We start from the raw sequence: 16,662 nt of genomic DNA, 5'->3' as shown, positions 1-16,662 counted from the left end.
ATGTGAAACGAACGGCTTTTTTCTTTGCATCGTTCCCTGGTACCTAAACGAATGTTGTGCAGCGGCTCGATCAGATCGATTCCGCAAAGCCATTCTCAGATACATAGAGAGTAGCCATAAGTGTTGTGTGCTAGGCCGTAGGATCTTTACAGAGAAATGCATCGATGCAAAAAAGCAGCCAGAGCCTCTAATGGAGTATTTTTGTTTTACTTGCTTTACAGCGCTTTTATCTAAGGCAATCAAGTTGGTTTTTTTGATGTATTATAAAACACAGAAACTTGACAAACCTATCTCTAGTTATTAACCAAATTTGATGTATATTTACTGTTTGTGCAATCATAAAGTTCCCATTAAGTGATGTCATATCCACTCCTAATTACCGCTACTGCATGGTGACGCCGTCAGCGTCATAAATTTGCCTTTGCCAGCTAATTAAAATATTAAAAACCGGTGTATCCGCGGTACGACCGATGCTAATACATCACTATAACTCATTATATGCAAACAAGAGGCAAAACAATGCACATATTATGTGTTTCAGGGCCCCTTTGAAGGTAAGGCGACACAACGTGATTGGATCTAGCACTGTGCATAGCCTTTTTAAGATTCTCTACAATGTTCGAGGCAACGACAACGATGTCGTCTAAAAATACTAGACAATTTTGCCACTTGAGGTCTACCAGCACCATAACGATTCCTTGCAGAAACATTGCTGATGTGAAACAGACACCAAAAAACATCACACTGAACTCAAAGAGTCCTTCAGGAGGATGAATGCTGTCTTCTCGTCGTCTCTTTAATCCACCTCAATTTACCAGTCGCCGCTTTTGAAGCCCATCGATGAGAAGTACTTGTCGTTGGAGCCGGTTCAGTGTGTCGTTTATGCGGGGGAAGGGGTAGATGTCCTTCTTCGTTATGGTGTTTAAGCGGCGGTAACCTCGACGCCATCTTTCTTCACTAGAACAGCTGGTGCCGCCAAGGGACTCTTCGATGGCTTAATGCCGTCGTCGTGAAGCATTTCTTCCACTTGGTCTGGAATAGCTTGTCTTTCTCGTGGCGACGCACAGTAGAGGCTCTGGCGGAGAGGTCGGGAGCGCTGGTCGGTGATAATGCGATGCTTGGCAATCAGCGTTTGTGGGACCTTCGGCGATGACCTGAAGCACTCACTGTAGCTTTGAAGCAGATTGCGGATCTGGTCTACTCTGTTGCAGGCCATGGCTGGGTTTATGTCGAAATGTTTTCCCGATGTCCCTTAGCTGAATATTCTGGGACTCTATAAGAGAGGGCGAAGGCCTCGATAACATCGGATAGTTCATCGAGGAAAGCAATCATCGTTTCTTTGTGAAGGTACCGGTATTTTTCGCTGAAGTTCGTGATCAGCACTTCAGCTTGTCTATTAATAAATGTGAAGTCCCTCTAGCGATGCAGATTCCTCGCTCTAGAAGCAACACCGACTTCCCGTCGACAAGGGCTTCAATGTTTGTGCCATCAGTGTCACCTAGAGTGAACATCAGGATTAATTGGGGTGGGCCGCACACTTGTTTATCCAGGACACTCAAGGCAACATGCTGTTCCACGGTCGTCATTAAAGGAATGGCTTTGTCCATCGAAAGCGTGAAGAGCTTCGAACGCAGGTTGACCATTGCCTGATTCTTATTAAAGAAATTGATGCAAAGCAAAGTACAGGAGGTATTCCGAGGCATGAATTGGAAACAGTTGGGAATAAGTGTAAAGAGAGGATAGCTAAATATTCTGCGATACGCTGATGGTATTGCCTTGCTGAGTCACTTATGAGGTGAACAGCAAGTCATGATCAATGAGTTAGACAGTCAGAGCAGAACGCTGGGTCTAAAAATTAACAAGCAGAAAACCAAGGTAGTGTTCAACAGTCTAGCAAGAGAACTGCAGTTCACAATTGGAATCGGGAGCCTGGAAGGTGTAAAGAAATACGTCTACTTATGGCAGGTAGTGAGAGCTGATCCGTATCAGGAGGTGGAAGTAAATAGAAGGATAAGAATGTGGTGGAGCGCATATGGCATGTTCTCTGAGATCATGAGTGGCATTTTACTATTTTTCTCAAAAGAAAAGTGTACAATAGCTGTATCTTACCGGTGCTCACCTACATGGCAGAAACGTGAGGCTAACGGAAAAAATTCACCTTAAGTTAGGAGCAACGCAGGGAGCCATGGAAAGAAAAATAATAGGTGTAACGTTAAGAGACCGGAAGCCGGCTGAGTGGCTGAGGGAACAATTGCGGGTTAATGACATCCTAGTTGGAATCAAGAGGAAGAAATGGGCTTTGGCAGGGCATGTAATTCGAAAGCAAGATAACTGCTCGTCCTTTAGGGTAACGGAGTGGATTGCAAGAGAATGTAAGTGTTGCAGGGGGCGGCAGAAGGTTAAGTGGGCGGAGGACATTAAGAAGTTGCCGGCAAAGGGTGAAAGCAGCTGGCAAAGGACATGGTTAATTGGAGAGACATGGGAGAGGCCTTTGCCCTGCAGTGGGTGTAGTAAGGCTGAAGATGATGCTGATGGTGATGACGGCGAGGGAACATTGCTGCAGACATGTGAAGGTCGCAGGAGAGGTATTTCCCTTTATGGTCACTCACGCTCTGCATCGCCCCAATGGCGTAATAAGGTGGCCTCCAGCGGTGCGAATTTGTAGGCCATCCCAGGCGGTCATGAGGTTACTCAATTTCGCGGCGAATTATCTGTTCATCACCGTACAATCAGCGCCCGTGTCGATTAGAGCGATCATTTTCCAGCCGTCTATAGTAACTTCCAAGTAGAATTTCCAGGCTCTTGCCTTTTACGTCGTCCTCAACGGTGGGTCATGGCTTTGTCGCGAATGTGATTCGTAGGTAGGGTGTGTCTTCGTTTCGAAGGTGGATTCGAAGGTGGTTTCGAAGGCGTCGTTTCGAAGGTGGTTCGTGTCGTGGTTTAGGTTGTCATTGTGTGCGAAGATGGTGTAGCGGGGGCAGCGTCTTCATGCAGCGTAGCGGGTGCAGCGTCTTTATGCGGCGTGGTCGGTGGCGCATCTTCTTCGTTTCGCGGTGGGAAACCTAACCTCTAAAAGCTCCTTTTTTAGTTTCCCCTGCGAGAGCTGGGGCCCCTGCGAACAGCCACTAAGCAGCTGCGGCCCGGCTACGAAAATCATGTGGTGGACGGCAACGGGCAGCGGGACAGACGACTTGACGACACCTACTCTCCTCATCGCAGGTAGTTGTCAATTTCCCCTGGTCGCTGGCCGGGGAGTGCTCGTGGGGTGTCGATGCCGAAACCACGCAGCCCAATGCGTCTGTAGGCGCAGTGACGAAGTATGTGGTCCGCACTGCCACAAAGAAAGCACAGTGGACGGTTGCCGGGTGTCCTCCACTCGTCGCATTTCCTACAGCCGTTGCGTCGGCCTTAAAGGGGGCGTGCGGGAGACAGTGGGAGCTGTTCTAGTAGAGTTGGTTCCCGTCGAAGATGGCTGGGGGTGTCTCGCTGGGGCGCAGGATTGCGTAGTGCGGCGGCGTATCTCATGCCCTGTGGTTCTGTGACCGTCGTAGTCGGGGTGCCAATTGCCTGGTGCGATTATTTGCGTACCACCTCAATGAGAGTCGCTGCTTGCGGCTGTGACGAAGATAGCAGCAGTCACCGTAGCTGTTCACGGACGATTACACGGGTGTTGCCCCGTAGGCTGTCACTGGTTGTCGTTGAGGCTTCCGTATGGCCCATAGGAAAGCCAGGTGGCATCCAGTTGTACTGCCGAGCCCTGCTGTCGAGAAGCTTCTCCATCGTAGACGCTTGAGCTATGAACTCGGCAGTGGTCTTTGGCGGGTTTCAGACCAATTCACAAAAAAATTCTTCTCTGGCACCCCGCATCAAGAATTGCACCTCCTGCGCGTCTGTCACGTGCCGGCGCACCTGCAGGTTTGAAGGATGAACAAACACTACAATGATTCACGGCAATATAAAGGAGGTGTCGACAGACGGCACATCTCTTCGGCATACTCTCGGGAGGTCGCATTTTGCATTTAGTTGCGCGTCTTGAGCTGTAAATCGACATTTTCTTCGTGAACAATGCTTGTAAATATTTTCTCAATTTCCTTCCCAAATTTCTTCTATATTCGCAGAGAAGTCTCGAGACTCTCGTACTGCAACATTCTGGAACAACGCAGAATTGCCTCCGCCTGGATTTCATCAATCAAGATAAATATGGAGGCGTATTGCAAACAAAGCGATCAAGCGGCGTGCCGGAAGCTCTGAAGGATGAACAAACACTACGATTCACTACAATATAAATGGGGTGTCGGCAAATGGCACATCTCTTCGGCATACACTCGGCAGGTCTCATTTGGCATTCAGATGCGCGTTTCGAGCAGTAAGGAAGCCTTTTCTTCGCGGACAGTGCTTGTAAATGTGTTCACGAGTTACTTCTTAGATTCCTTCTACATTCGTGGGCAAGCCTCGAGATTCTCTTACCAAGTTTTAGCTGGGCTATTCTGGACGAAAAAGGCATACCGTTGCTTTGATTGGTCGTCCCACCGGTTAAATTTCGCCACACGCTCAAACTGGTGTACCCATTCCTCGGCGTCTTCATGGCGTAGGCCACTGCATACAGGAGCATCACATGGCTGTTCAAGAACAAGCTGTGATGATGCAGTGCCGCACTCCAACTTTGGTAGCAGTGCCGGTCCGCGGTGCAGCACTTCCACCAGATGTCACATAGAAATGACGTCAGTCCGGTGCGCAGGAAGAGCCAGACAAAGGTATGAAATCAAAACTCTTTATTATGCTGACTTGCTCCCACGCACAAAATAATGACTCGACAGCGCCATAGTAACAAGCTAGCTCGGCTGTCGCCAAACAGAATGCCCTCCACTCTCGGCTGTGTTCAATTTAAAGCTGATACTCAGCGTTCAAGATGCGGCGTGCCAAGTTACTTCAACATTCTTGAACAACGTAGGATCGGCTCCGCTTGGATGCCATCTATAGAGATAAATCTTGTCGCGTCTTGCACACAAAAGGATAAAGCGGCGTGCCCGCAGCATTGAAAAATGAACAAACACTACAAGGATTCACAGCAATATAAAGGGGGTGGTGGTCGGTGAGAGGGCAAGCGATGCCAGATAGATCTTTGATAAAACGGCGGTGGTATGAGCACAGGCCAACAAAGCTTCGCACCGTGGTAGATTAAATCCACGGCGGCTTGAAATTTAGCGGCATTTGGCCTAACTCCTGACGCACCAAACAGATGATCGAAAGCGATTAGCTTTAACGAAATAATCTGCATTTCGAAGATTTTAGCTGGAGCTCGGCTGTATAGAACACTGTCACAATACTCATGAGCCTGACGGGGTGTATGGTAAAGGTAGGAGACAGAACCACACCGCAGTCTAGAGAACAAAGACAGTTAGGCCACTTAAAGCCGCGAAAGCAGCCTATCATGCGCGTGAAGGTGGCTGGCGCATTGCGCATGCAGAGCGGCATGACTTTAAACTTATATAAGCCGTCAGAATTCATGAAAGCGATCCTTTTCAAATCATGTCATTGGAAGATTTTCCAGAAAGGAAGTCGATAATCCGCTGAGAAAAAGTTTATCTTCGTGAGGACAATCCAATCTATCATCGATTCTAGCGGAGGACAGGAGTTCGTGATGCGGTTCAGGAGCTGGTAATAGGAGCAGAAGTGCCAGCTCCGGGTTTCTTATAGAACATCTTGGCCACCTCCTGCTAAATTATGTGGCGTTCACCACTAGACAGTCTGTACGGACGTCTTTGATGACGGTCGGCATCACCGCTTTTTATCTGATGCTTCACAGCAAAGGTTCAAGAAAAAGAGCGGTCATCAAAGTCGAAGATATCGCTGAAGAGGATAGTAGAGGATTCTAGGTAACAGGTGAGAAGCGATCATATTTCCAGTACTCGTCGTTTGGTGTCGCGATATGGGGAGGAGAAGAACTTTAATGACAGTGCAGAGGACTGCCTGGTTGTCGGCCTGGCATTGTACTCCAGGTGAGGGTGAGAGAAGAGAAGAGTTGAAAAGAGGATGGTGAAAAGAAAAGGGAAAGAGAAAAAGAAAGGGTGAATGGTGAAATCAAGCACACTCACGCACTCACAAACACACACACACACACACACAGACACACACACATAATTGTCGAAAAATGTCCACCGAACCCGTGTCTTAAAAACACCAAAAATGCATTCGTCCCGCGCACACCCGAAGCTGCGTCCCTCGAGGGTTCAAGGACATGCTCCAGGTGCACAGGGCCATCCTGTAGGAATCCTAAAGCACTTAAAAGTGCCTTGCTATGATTGTTGAAGAGTTGGAAGCGGGAAAAAAATGTGGCAGATCCTCGGGCACACCCCATGTTGGGTACAGAGGGCTACTTGATGCACCAATCTTTTGTAATTAGGATTTAGTGTAGGCAACGTCCAGGCGAATTTGGCGGATGCAATTTTGGTCACGTCTGGCTATATTGCGCGGCATGCGGAAGTCACAAGTGAGGTCCATATGAAGAAGAGGTCTATATGTTGCTGCGGATCACACCACAAAGAGTGTTGCGTCTGCCAGTATTTCGTTGTTAGAAGCCTTGCGCCATCACTGCGAGAAAATGGTATAGGTAGGAGCAAAGTGTTGTCGCCATGCGCCAACCTCGCTGCACCGTCAGCGTGATCGTTGCCTGCAAGGCCACAGTGAGCGGGTAACCACTGTAACGCAACACGGTGGCCAAGCTCACAGGCCTTGGAGTGGAATCTGTTTTAGTCATCGATTATCGGCTCCTGAAGGCTTCCTGATGACTTTAGAGATTGTAATGCAGCCCGAGAGTCACCGTAAATAACAGGCACTGTTGGCAGTTGTTGAAGAATATAGAAGTAGTCGAGGTGCGGTAACTGAGTAACGCCGAAATTGTGGTGCGCGTTAACGGAACCAAGACGCCAATCGCTGATGAGGCTGCCGGTCTCAAGGCTTCCGGTCTCCCAGGAGGTGTCATAAACTTCGAGCAGCTGAAGCTTTGCGTTATTTCTCGGGTGAGGAAGGCCAGTGGAGATTACACCGTCCAGTCCTGGGTATCATTTTTTATTGGTAGCTGCCAAAGCCGCAAGAAATTCGTCTATAGTGTACGGTTCAGCAAGCAAGTCGGTATTAGGTGAAGGGGTAAAGCTTTGGAGAGGCAATGGCACCGATATGGCCGTTAATTGAGCTGTGATTTTAGAACATAAAGCCTCCGATGCATTTAGACGAGAAATATTCGCATTTAATACTAAGCAGTCAAAAGAAATTAGTGGCGCGGGCTGACTACTGATGCTGCGTACAATGGGATCAAGCTTCGCACAAAAGCATCGCCATTTCAGTCTTCCCAGCTTGTCCAAATGACGTTGAACATGTTCCTGTGCGCTCCTAGCAACCCTGTAGTCTTCTCTATAATTTGTTCTGCGTGCTCGTCTCTCTACTCACCGGCGAATTGCTCGAAGTCGCTCATATTCAGCATCTGCAGTTGAGTGCACTTTTCATAGAGCTGTAACTTTAGTGCTGGACATTTTAGCACGTCTTACAGCAGCGATGAAGCTTTCATAATTGAGGTTTGAGAGGTACACTTTTTTAACTCTGTCAGCGAAAACTTCAATATATGTGTAGAGTAAAACACGCCGCTCTGAACTTAAGAAAACACCACCAACCTCAATGTACGTAGGTAGATAATAGCTGCGATTAGATTCTATGTCAACACTCTAGGCTGTTGAAGACATGTGATCAGATATCATCGAAATGTCAAGGGCACTGGATCTTGTATCTTGATAAAAATCTGTCTGGCCGTTGTTGAGGAAAGTGGAATTGTTGCACTGTGCGAAATCAAATAACTGTCGTCTTCTGGCTGTTGCGACGTCTCCCGAAGCAGGATGACGTGCGTTGAAATTTCCCGTTATGATGTGCGGCGCAGGGGTACTGCGTACGATATCATGAAGGCGGTTGACGTCGAAGTTGACAGGAGGGGTTGTGTACCCGACGATGACTGTGAAGGACATGTTTATGATCTTGACGGTGGCTAGAACTTAATCATTCCGTGAGTCGATAGATATGAGTTGTGAAATGGAGGAGAGGTCTTTCTGAACAGCTAAAAGAACTTTGCTGATGTCAGCATCTGTCATCGAGTTCAGAACGGTATAGCCTGGAAGATGGATAGTAGTACGCTGACGGGATTCTGAGATGGCAATGATCGGAAAATGGTGGCCTTGTTACGGATGCTTTGCACGGTAGGGAGGGTAGCTGGTCTATTGACTGCTACCGCCACTGTGCAAAAAGAGGTGCAATAAAATCAATGACAGTTAGGATGGCCTTCGCCACCAGCGAGGAGTGTGGTGTAAGGAAAGCGCGGATAGTTTCAACAAGCGAGTACAGTAGTGAACCGGAACTGTCGCAGTTTGGGCGAATAGGTCCTTCGCGTGGGTGGTTCCTGGTTGCATACTGCGGCTGCCGTGAAGTGTTCACTTTTCTACTCGCTACGGGAGGTGGCTCAACAATTGGGCGCGGTAGAAGAGGAGGAAACTCAACCACGTCCTCAATGTGCAGGTGACTGGCTTTATGTTTGTCCGGCGATTGTGGAGGTGTCTTTCCCGGCAATGAATTTTTCCTGCGGCGACTTCCCAGGATTGGTGTTGCTCAAAAAGAGCAGCTTTTGTGGTCTTACAATCTGTATTACTTGAGTTCTTTTACTTGTACGTGGTTTTCTCTTTTTGGTAGGAAGTGCAGCGGAAAAACATCGCCTCATGCTGCTTACCCCAGTTAGGACGAAGGGGATTATCACTTGCACATCTGTTTCGGTTATGGCTGCCACCGCAACGAGAGCGTCGGCGTCGGCTCACCAGCCGCGGCTACAGGGCCTCCTTCAATAATTGTGGATCACGTCCAACATCTGCTGTCTCCGGACGATGGCTTGGACACACGCAACGTCGCATCCACCGGCTCTGCGCTCCCGCCCGTCCTCTACCTCCACTTGGCCTTGCCACTGCACACCCGCTGCACGTCCGCTGTTCGCGCTAGGCTTTCGGCAGCTTTGTCTGGCCGCCAAGTACGCGCCTCCAACTATATCCGGTGAGTTCCTGCAGCCTTTTCAGCGCTCCTTTCTTCCTTGGCTGTCAGCCCGCCTACGTTCTATGCACGGGCTCCGTTCTGTGGCTAGCGCTACTGGCTTCGCACTTTCACTTTAACCTAATGTCCAGCCTGCCTCTTCGCTATCAGCACGCAAGCCGCAATCTCCCACCCATTCTCCTAGCAAAACTTAATTCGCCTTCTCGAGGCCCACACATCAACGCCGAATTCAAGAAGGCCCTGACCGCGTACATTGGCTTGGAGCTTCCGCCACCTTCCTGCGATCCTCTTTTTACTCAAAAGCTGCGCCGCCACTCGGCTCACCACCTCCGGTCGAATTACAGAACTGACCCGATTCGGTTCTCTCTCCGCCAGCTCCTACATCAGAACTCCTCCCCACACCACTCTCTCCACCGTCGCCTCCGCGCAATGAGCCCTCACCCGAGGATCGGCTAGTGCAGCGCATGCAGCGGCGGTCTCTTGCCAAGAGCCCGAACTAGCAGCCTCCTCCTGGACCGCCGTTTCTCCCCGGTTTGGTTCACCGGCCCTTTCAAGCGTCTCCTCCACAATTCCTGCAGGGAAGCCTCTCGCCCAGTGCACAACCTCGTAGTCCCCTACTCTACAATTTCATGCCACACGTCCCGAATATTTCGTCGGCACTCGTGAGCTTGGACACCTCAGCAGCAGCAGTCGCGGAGTTCTGCACACGTGCCAAATGCCAGCCCAGCCGCTCCCACGTTGTCGTCCATGCTCTGCCTCCCGTGGCCCCCCTATCTGCCTCAGTCCCGCTCAGTGCCACCCCTTTTTACCTGGAACTTTTGCGCACTCGCGCATTTTGATACTTCCTGCTGCACATTCTTCATTCTTCGGCCTCCGCCCATCAGCCTTGTCCACCCTCCCGAGGCCTGAACACAATGCTTGCGTCCTCGCTCGGACATTCTGTGCTCAACCAAATTTCCGGGCCCTCCACGGGCATTGTACATAACTCTCTTTATTTTCTTTCTTTGGAGCGTATTGCGCTAGCGGGGGAGCACCTTTAGCAGCGCTCGTATCACTAGCGGTGCTGATGGAGATGAAGCTTGGAGCGAACGCGACCTTGCTCGCGCAGAAAAGAACAGGCTGGGCAATCGGCCTGGCAAGCAGCAGTGCCAGCCTTCTGCATCGGCGCAGCAGCCGCGGCTACCGGGCCTCGTTCAAAAATGTTGACCACCTTCCACGTATCAATTGCTTTCATATTTTCAGCGCCTCCTCATGGATGATCAAAGAAGCTTTTATGCTTTAATTTTTCAAAAACATTGAACCGCCCGCCGCACACAGCCGTATCTCAAACGAGTCATTTCACTCGTTCGCGCTGCATGTATGGCACAAAAAGTTTTGGCGCGCTCTACAGCCCGTAAATCATGGGCTATCATCATTATCCTGAGAAAGCCGATTGCAGGGCAAAGGCCTTTGCCAAGCATCTCCAAATAACAGTATCTTTCGCCAGCTGCCCCCCCCCCCCCCCCCCCGTATCCCTGCAAACTTCTTAATCCAATTTGCCCACCTAACTTTCTGCCGCCGGTTGCCACGCCTGCTTTTTCTCGGCATCCACTCCATCACCCTTAACTCTTCGGAGACTTTAGGCAGCTAATTGATATTGCTAATGGCACTGCTTTCCTTGTTTCTTAACGCATAGATCTTGTTTTCCCCTATGCTTAATTTCCTTTTCTCCGCTTTTAGGCTAATTCCCTTCCCTATAGCAATGCTTGATTCTTTCCATATTTATATTCTTTATGGCGGCTACCTAGCGTTAATTTATTACCTTCGATATTTCTGCGAGTTCTATTCCCTCTGCAGTGTTAGATGTCCGTGTGCTTTGTCATTCCTTAATTTTATCTTTCGTCTCGTGAGATTGTAGGTAAGAAAGAAGATAAGTAAGTAACTTTATTTGCTGGAAGTAATACAATTAATTCCTGCGGGTGGCGTAAGGCTAAAGGCTCGGAAGCCTGACGAGGCCTTAGCCTCCAATAGTGTACAGCCTGTAGCAGCAGAATCACATTTTCTTTACATAAAACACTTACGCGGTTACAATGGCACAAACATATTCCCGCACTATCAAAAACAACACGACTACAGCAGTTAAACAATACAATAGAGCAATACAACACAAGTACACTTAGGGGATTTTGTTAAGGAAAAAGGTTACAGATACATTCATGTACAGCCGAAAGTAACAGTTGTCAAAAATCAAGGAAATAAAAAAGTGTGTTAGTGAGAGTTTCTAATAATACCATCCGGTAGTATTGAGCCTTATATTGTGTGGTGCAAAAAGAGAATATCAGCTACAGACTGCATGATAGCCATCTACAGAGGTTTATGGATACTTGTAATTTATTCATGGCTCTAAAAATTTTTTTGAGAACAATATTTCTTGATATGTTCTTTTGCTTGCCAGTATCCTGTCGAACCATCCTACAGTCTACTTATAAGCCGCACTTCGGAATGATAGCAATCACATTATTGTTAATTGTTTGAACATCAAGGCTGTCTTCCTCAGTTAAAGCCGTATATCTCGTCTGCAGCGCAAGTCCTCAATTCCTCAACTTTCTTACCGCTAAATCGTTAATGCGCTCCCACTTAACTAGTTTTTGTCAATTCCTCGTCAAATCTAGGCTGATTCGAGACCTTAACACTCTGTGGTCGCTACAACGCACCTTTCCGAGGAGCTCCACATCCTACACAAAGCCATGCTGAGCGCGTACTTTGCATTTTTTTATTTTAGCATTTCATTTTAGGTCTAAACGTTCAGGCTCTTCCACGTCCACTTCCTGATCTGTTCTCTCGTTTGCGGAACAAGGAATTGATGACCCGTAGATCTCTATCTGCGCACTCTTCTAATACGTCTCCCCTGTTATTCCTAGAACCCATCCCAGAGTCGCCTACCGCTTGGTAACCACGCTGCTTCTTGCCTACCTTCGCATTGAAGTCGCCCATCATTACAGTGTACTGTGATTTTACTTATTTCATGGCCGAATCCACGTCTTCATGGTAGCTTTCAGCGATCTGGTCAACATGGCTTGCGGTAGTCGCGTGGACCTGCACCGCCTTCAGCGAGGGACTCCTATTGAACTTAATTACAATAGCTACCACCCCCTCGTTTATACTGTAGAACTCTTCTTCTTCTTCAGTGATTGTTGGGAAGGATGAAAAGGAGGGAGACACGGGCTTGTCTACTGGAGGACTAGCCTCCACGCCCACTGACGGCGTAATGGGCGTGGAGGGCGTAATGGGCGTGGAGAACTTCTGTACGTCGCCAGCTATATATTGTTTGAAGAGAACTCCCACACCTAGTTCTCGTCGATCCGCTAATCTGCGATAGCACAGTATGTACCCTCGCTTTAGTACTTAATACTCTCACCTGTCCCCCTAACTTCACTAAGCCCTACGGCATCCCATTTAAAACCCACTAGTTCCTCGAATAGCACTGCTAGGCTAACCGCGCTGGATAAGGTTCTAACCTTAAACTTTCCCATGCTCAGATTTCAATAGAGGCCTGTTCAGAGCCAGACTCTTAGCGCCCTCCGCTGCGTCCCAGGCCTGACCGACCACTACAACACGGCGCAGACCCATAGAAACAGCTGCCTGTAAAAGCCACCGAAACGGTCGTGCACAAGAAGCGCCAGCAGCCATTTATGGCAAGGAAGCCAAATGTAGTTTATGAGATTCCACTTCCGTGTGGCAGCTTTGCATTGCATGAACCCAAATGTGCATTAATGGCAGGTTGCGAGAGCACGCCAATTCACGAGGTTCGACAACAGGTTCTAACCTTGCACTTCGCGCAATTTCGAGGGTTGCATCCCTCTGTTAAATTAAATGTGTGTCCTCAAATTAATATCGTAACCAGCGAACGCGGGAGAGAGATATGGGAATCATGCATGACCATAAAGGAGGAAATAGATTGCGTCAGCACACCACCGCCCATTTTTGTTTCGAAATGGAATCGCAATTCCAGATCATTAGATTTTATCCGTGCGTCTTGCTACTAAATTTTAGCTGACTTATACACTTGTGATAGATTTTCTTCTAACTTTTTAGTCTTGTTATGGCGTTTTTTGGCGCTTTTTTGTAGGTTTTGCAGTTTTCGATCGTTCTCTTGAGACCCTAATAGCAGCCCGGCTGGGCTCGTGCCTTTTTCTTTTTCATGCTGCGTTCTGCACCAATTCCTGCTTAAAACTGCTTGTTTTTCATCTTTTTGAACCAATATATCTTCCTGTGCTTCTTGAAATTAATTACGCCAGCCGTCAATAAGCGCTTGTCTTGTCTTCTCTTTTTGCCCCATCTTTCGCACTCTTTTAATTTTGAACCTTCATTAACAAGCGCAGTTTGCCACACAGGTGCAATCATTTCCGAGTTCTCTGACCCTCGTTGCTGCCAGGCAACAGACAAGCGACCGCATCAGCTTCTTCCCATTTCACAAACAAAGCGTGCGCCAGTACTTTTCGATGAGGCGAATCCACTCGGGCTCTCCTCGTACTTTATTCCCATGCAACTCAGCAGCCAATCGGCAAAATTGAGAGTCTCTTTCCCCTCTCTCTCTTTCCCCAAATTTCTGACACCACCGGCGCCTGCCAACGCTTTAGCTATCTTGTCTGTGCTCTGGTATATCGTCGCTGTATGTTGTCCGAGTGCAGTGCTACTCGCGCAGTGCTACTCAAAACAGACAAATGTTAAGAATGAAATTGTTTCAATGTAATACTGAATTATTGATGTATAATAACGACGAATAATGTTTATTATTAACAAATTAAAATATATAAATAGATAAATCAAAGATAAGACAGATTAAAATGCGTAATGCTAAAATATGTCCGCCTCTAAATTGGCAGGCCTTTCACAACCAGGTCAGTGCTCCTTCGCAGCAATCCTGAAGGTTACAGGTACCTAGGAAGGGTGTTTCTGATTGGCTATATAATGCTTGCAATATGTAGACTACAGGCCGCCGAGCGTTCATGCGGCGTATAAGATCTTACACTCGAGCCGATAATTTTACATACATTTTTAAAAATTCCCGCTTCCGCGTTTCGCGATGACCAGCCGTGTTTTACATTCGCCCGAATCAGCGCGAAATCCTTCATGTAGCGCTCGTTGCGTCAGTAGCGGACGAATTTCAATGGTTCTTCGTGCCTACAGTTTCCGACGCGCACCGGTAGCATGGCCGCGGCCATTCCGGCGGGTCAGGCAGCTCCGCCCCACGGGCTGTAACCGCGCGCATCGCCAGGTAAAGGAGTGGCCGAGTGAGTGGGGTCGACGGAAGAGCGCCGACAGGTCAGAGTGCGAAAAGGGGACAAGAGGGAAAGGCGCAGAGACAAGGGAACTCAAATCTTCACTACAGATAACTCAGCAAGCTTCCACGAAAACAACAAAATAAGTTTCGGAAAACTTACGGTATTTGTGCACCTGCGTACAATATTATCCTGAGGCGTAGTACAACTTTATTGAGCCCCCCTTTTAGACGCCTTTAATTATATGGATGATCATCGCTAGGAACTTGCAAAGCTGTGATTTCTTGTGTTGGCAGTCAGAAGAAGTAGAACTTAGAAAAAAATACACTTACTCTTACAAAGGTTTTTATGTTTTCTTACATATTGTACATTAAAGATTCCACCGATTTATTGAGATTACTATAATCTGCATAAAACTAGAGAGGATAACCCGCTTGAATTGGTTTCGAATCGTGCTTGCCAAATGATATGCTGTGTTCCTGTGGTCCGACAAACTATTTATTAAAATATCCGGTCACTACATATGCTTTTTATCTCAAAATCCCCCGCCCTCATTGATATCTTTTTCATCTTATAAAAGTTATCACGCGACATTATTACCCTCAGTTATGACCTGCATATACGCTGTATTAGGTGCGCTAATGGCGTCTTCCTCGTGAAAATATACTTGGAATAATCACCTCTGTCTTTAGAATAGCCTACACATATATTTGCGCTACTTGTGGACATCCTATGTCTGCCCACTGCACACATTCTGAAAGTGATAACTCAGATAATATGCAATCACATTAACGCGTTTTATCTCCACTTAAACATTCGGCTATATTCCACGGAAGGTTTATGGGGTATTGGAGGAAATAAAATCCCTCGCGCAGTCAGTTTTGATAATCTTCTGTATTTTTTGCACTCCACTTTTGAGTGCTGTGGTGGCCATTTTTGCCTTCTTGTAAGCTAATTCTCTTCCAGGGCAGTGCTAAGAATTTTTCTTTTCTTACAGGAAACCTCTGCCATTAGTCTTCGACTTACTCGTGAAGGCAGTTAACCTTTTAATTTTCTCAGCTCCTCACCCACGAGCCATCTCTGAAGCAAATTCTTTAGGTAGGCATGCCGCAAATGCAAGGCGCATTGAGAAGGGAGATTTTCTCATGTCGTCGCTGAAGGTCTTTTCTTCTGTCACTGAAGAGGCCAGATGGCAGTCCACTGCCTCTGGAGCAAGCAATGTCTGAGCCTTGGCATTCCTGCACGAAGAAAGGCACCAAAGACGATGAGTGAGGCTCATGAAGGTATTCATTATGGTGTATGACAATGGCAAAATGAAAGGTGTGACGAATTCATCACCAGCCGGACATTGCCTTCCACCTATGGTCGCGCACGCCCGAGGAACAGATTAGGGTTTAAGGCCACTCCACAAACAAACATTCCCTCGAGGTGCAATCAGTGTCCTGACTATTGATAAAATGATGATTGGGGCATTGACAAATTCAAATGTAGAAAACGGCGTTTCGGGTCCCATACGGGTCCCTTGTTCAGAATAAGACTGCTTCGCAAAAAAGAAGGCTGTAGAGGCTTCTGCATCCTTCATAATCTTTTCGCGTAGATAAGACGACGCGAGCCCCGATGCTTGTTCAGCGTGTTGTCCACCGTCTGGATGATTATAGACTCCAAGTTTAGTCACGGCGAAGTGTCTATTTTGGCTGCCAAGACTGATGTCTTATTCCAGCCTATGTAGTGGCTGATGGACTACAAATGTTCTGCAATTGCATTCCTTAAAGAGCGGTTGTTTCTTACATCATCCGGGTGATCCATTAAGCAATGCTGAAAGTTTGCGGCTTCCGCGATGTAAAGACAGGGCCAGTTGCTGCGAGGAATTCCGTAGACAACACGGGGAGCTTGACACGTGGTAGCGTGTTCTTCCCATTCACAAGTTCCGCTCGCAGCTTACATGTTGGAACGTGCGCGATGTGCACTCAGTGTTTTCTGAAGATGCGAGAAAGGGTTTCGCGGACATGAGGAACATAGGGAATTGCCGCGCGTATTATTTTTTTGGGGTGTCAGCTGTCGTGCTCCTCGCGTGTGCTTGACTCATTTCGCCACTTTAATGATAAAATTGCTGGGGTAACCGTTCAGATCAAGGTTCCTTGTTACCAGCGTCATTTAATTGCCAAGGCTTGCCATGTCGGAGCAGTTGTTTTTGGAATGTTTGACTGGCGAAGGAACTGCTGAACGCTCGTGAGCCGTACGGTTACCTTATTTCAACTCCAGGCTTCTTCCGGTGTGCGCTGATTTTCGGAAGGCGCTGAAGATGAAGCGAAGCATCACGTTTAAC

At 47.8% G+C, this 16,662-nt stretch overlaps 1 pseudogene; it reads right to left on the bottom strand.

The window, feature by feature from the left end:
• LOC144095568 (heterogeneous nuclear ribonucleoprotein A1, A2/B1 homolog pseudogene) overlaps nucleotides 1-16,662 on the bottom strand; it is an 83,450-nt pseudogene that overhangs the window by 62,374 nt on the left and 4,414 nt on the right.

This window comes from Amblyomma americanum, chromosome 6 (assembly GCF_052857255.1).
Source record: "Amblyomma americanum isolate KBUSLIRL-KWMA chromosome 6, ASM5285725v1, whole genome shotgun sequence".
Taxonomy (NCBI): Eukaryota; Metazoa; Arthropoda; class Arachnida; order Ixodida; family Ixodidae; genus Amblyomma; species Amblyomma americanum.
Note: the sequence above shows the minus strand (reverse complement) of the source record. Positions and strands in the feature narration are given on the sequence as shown.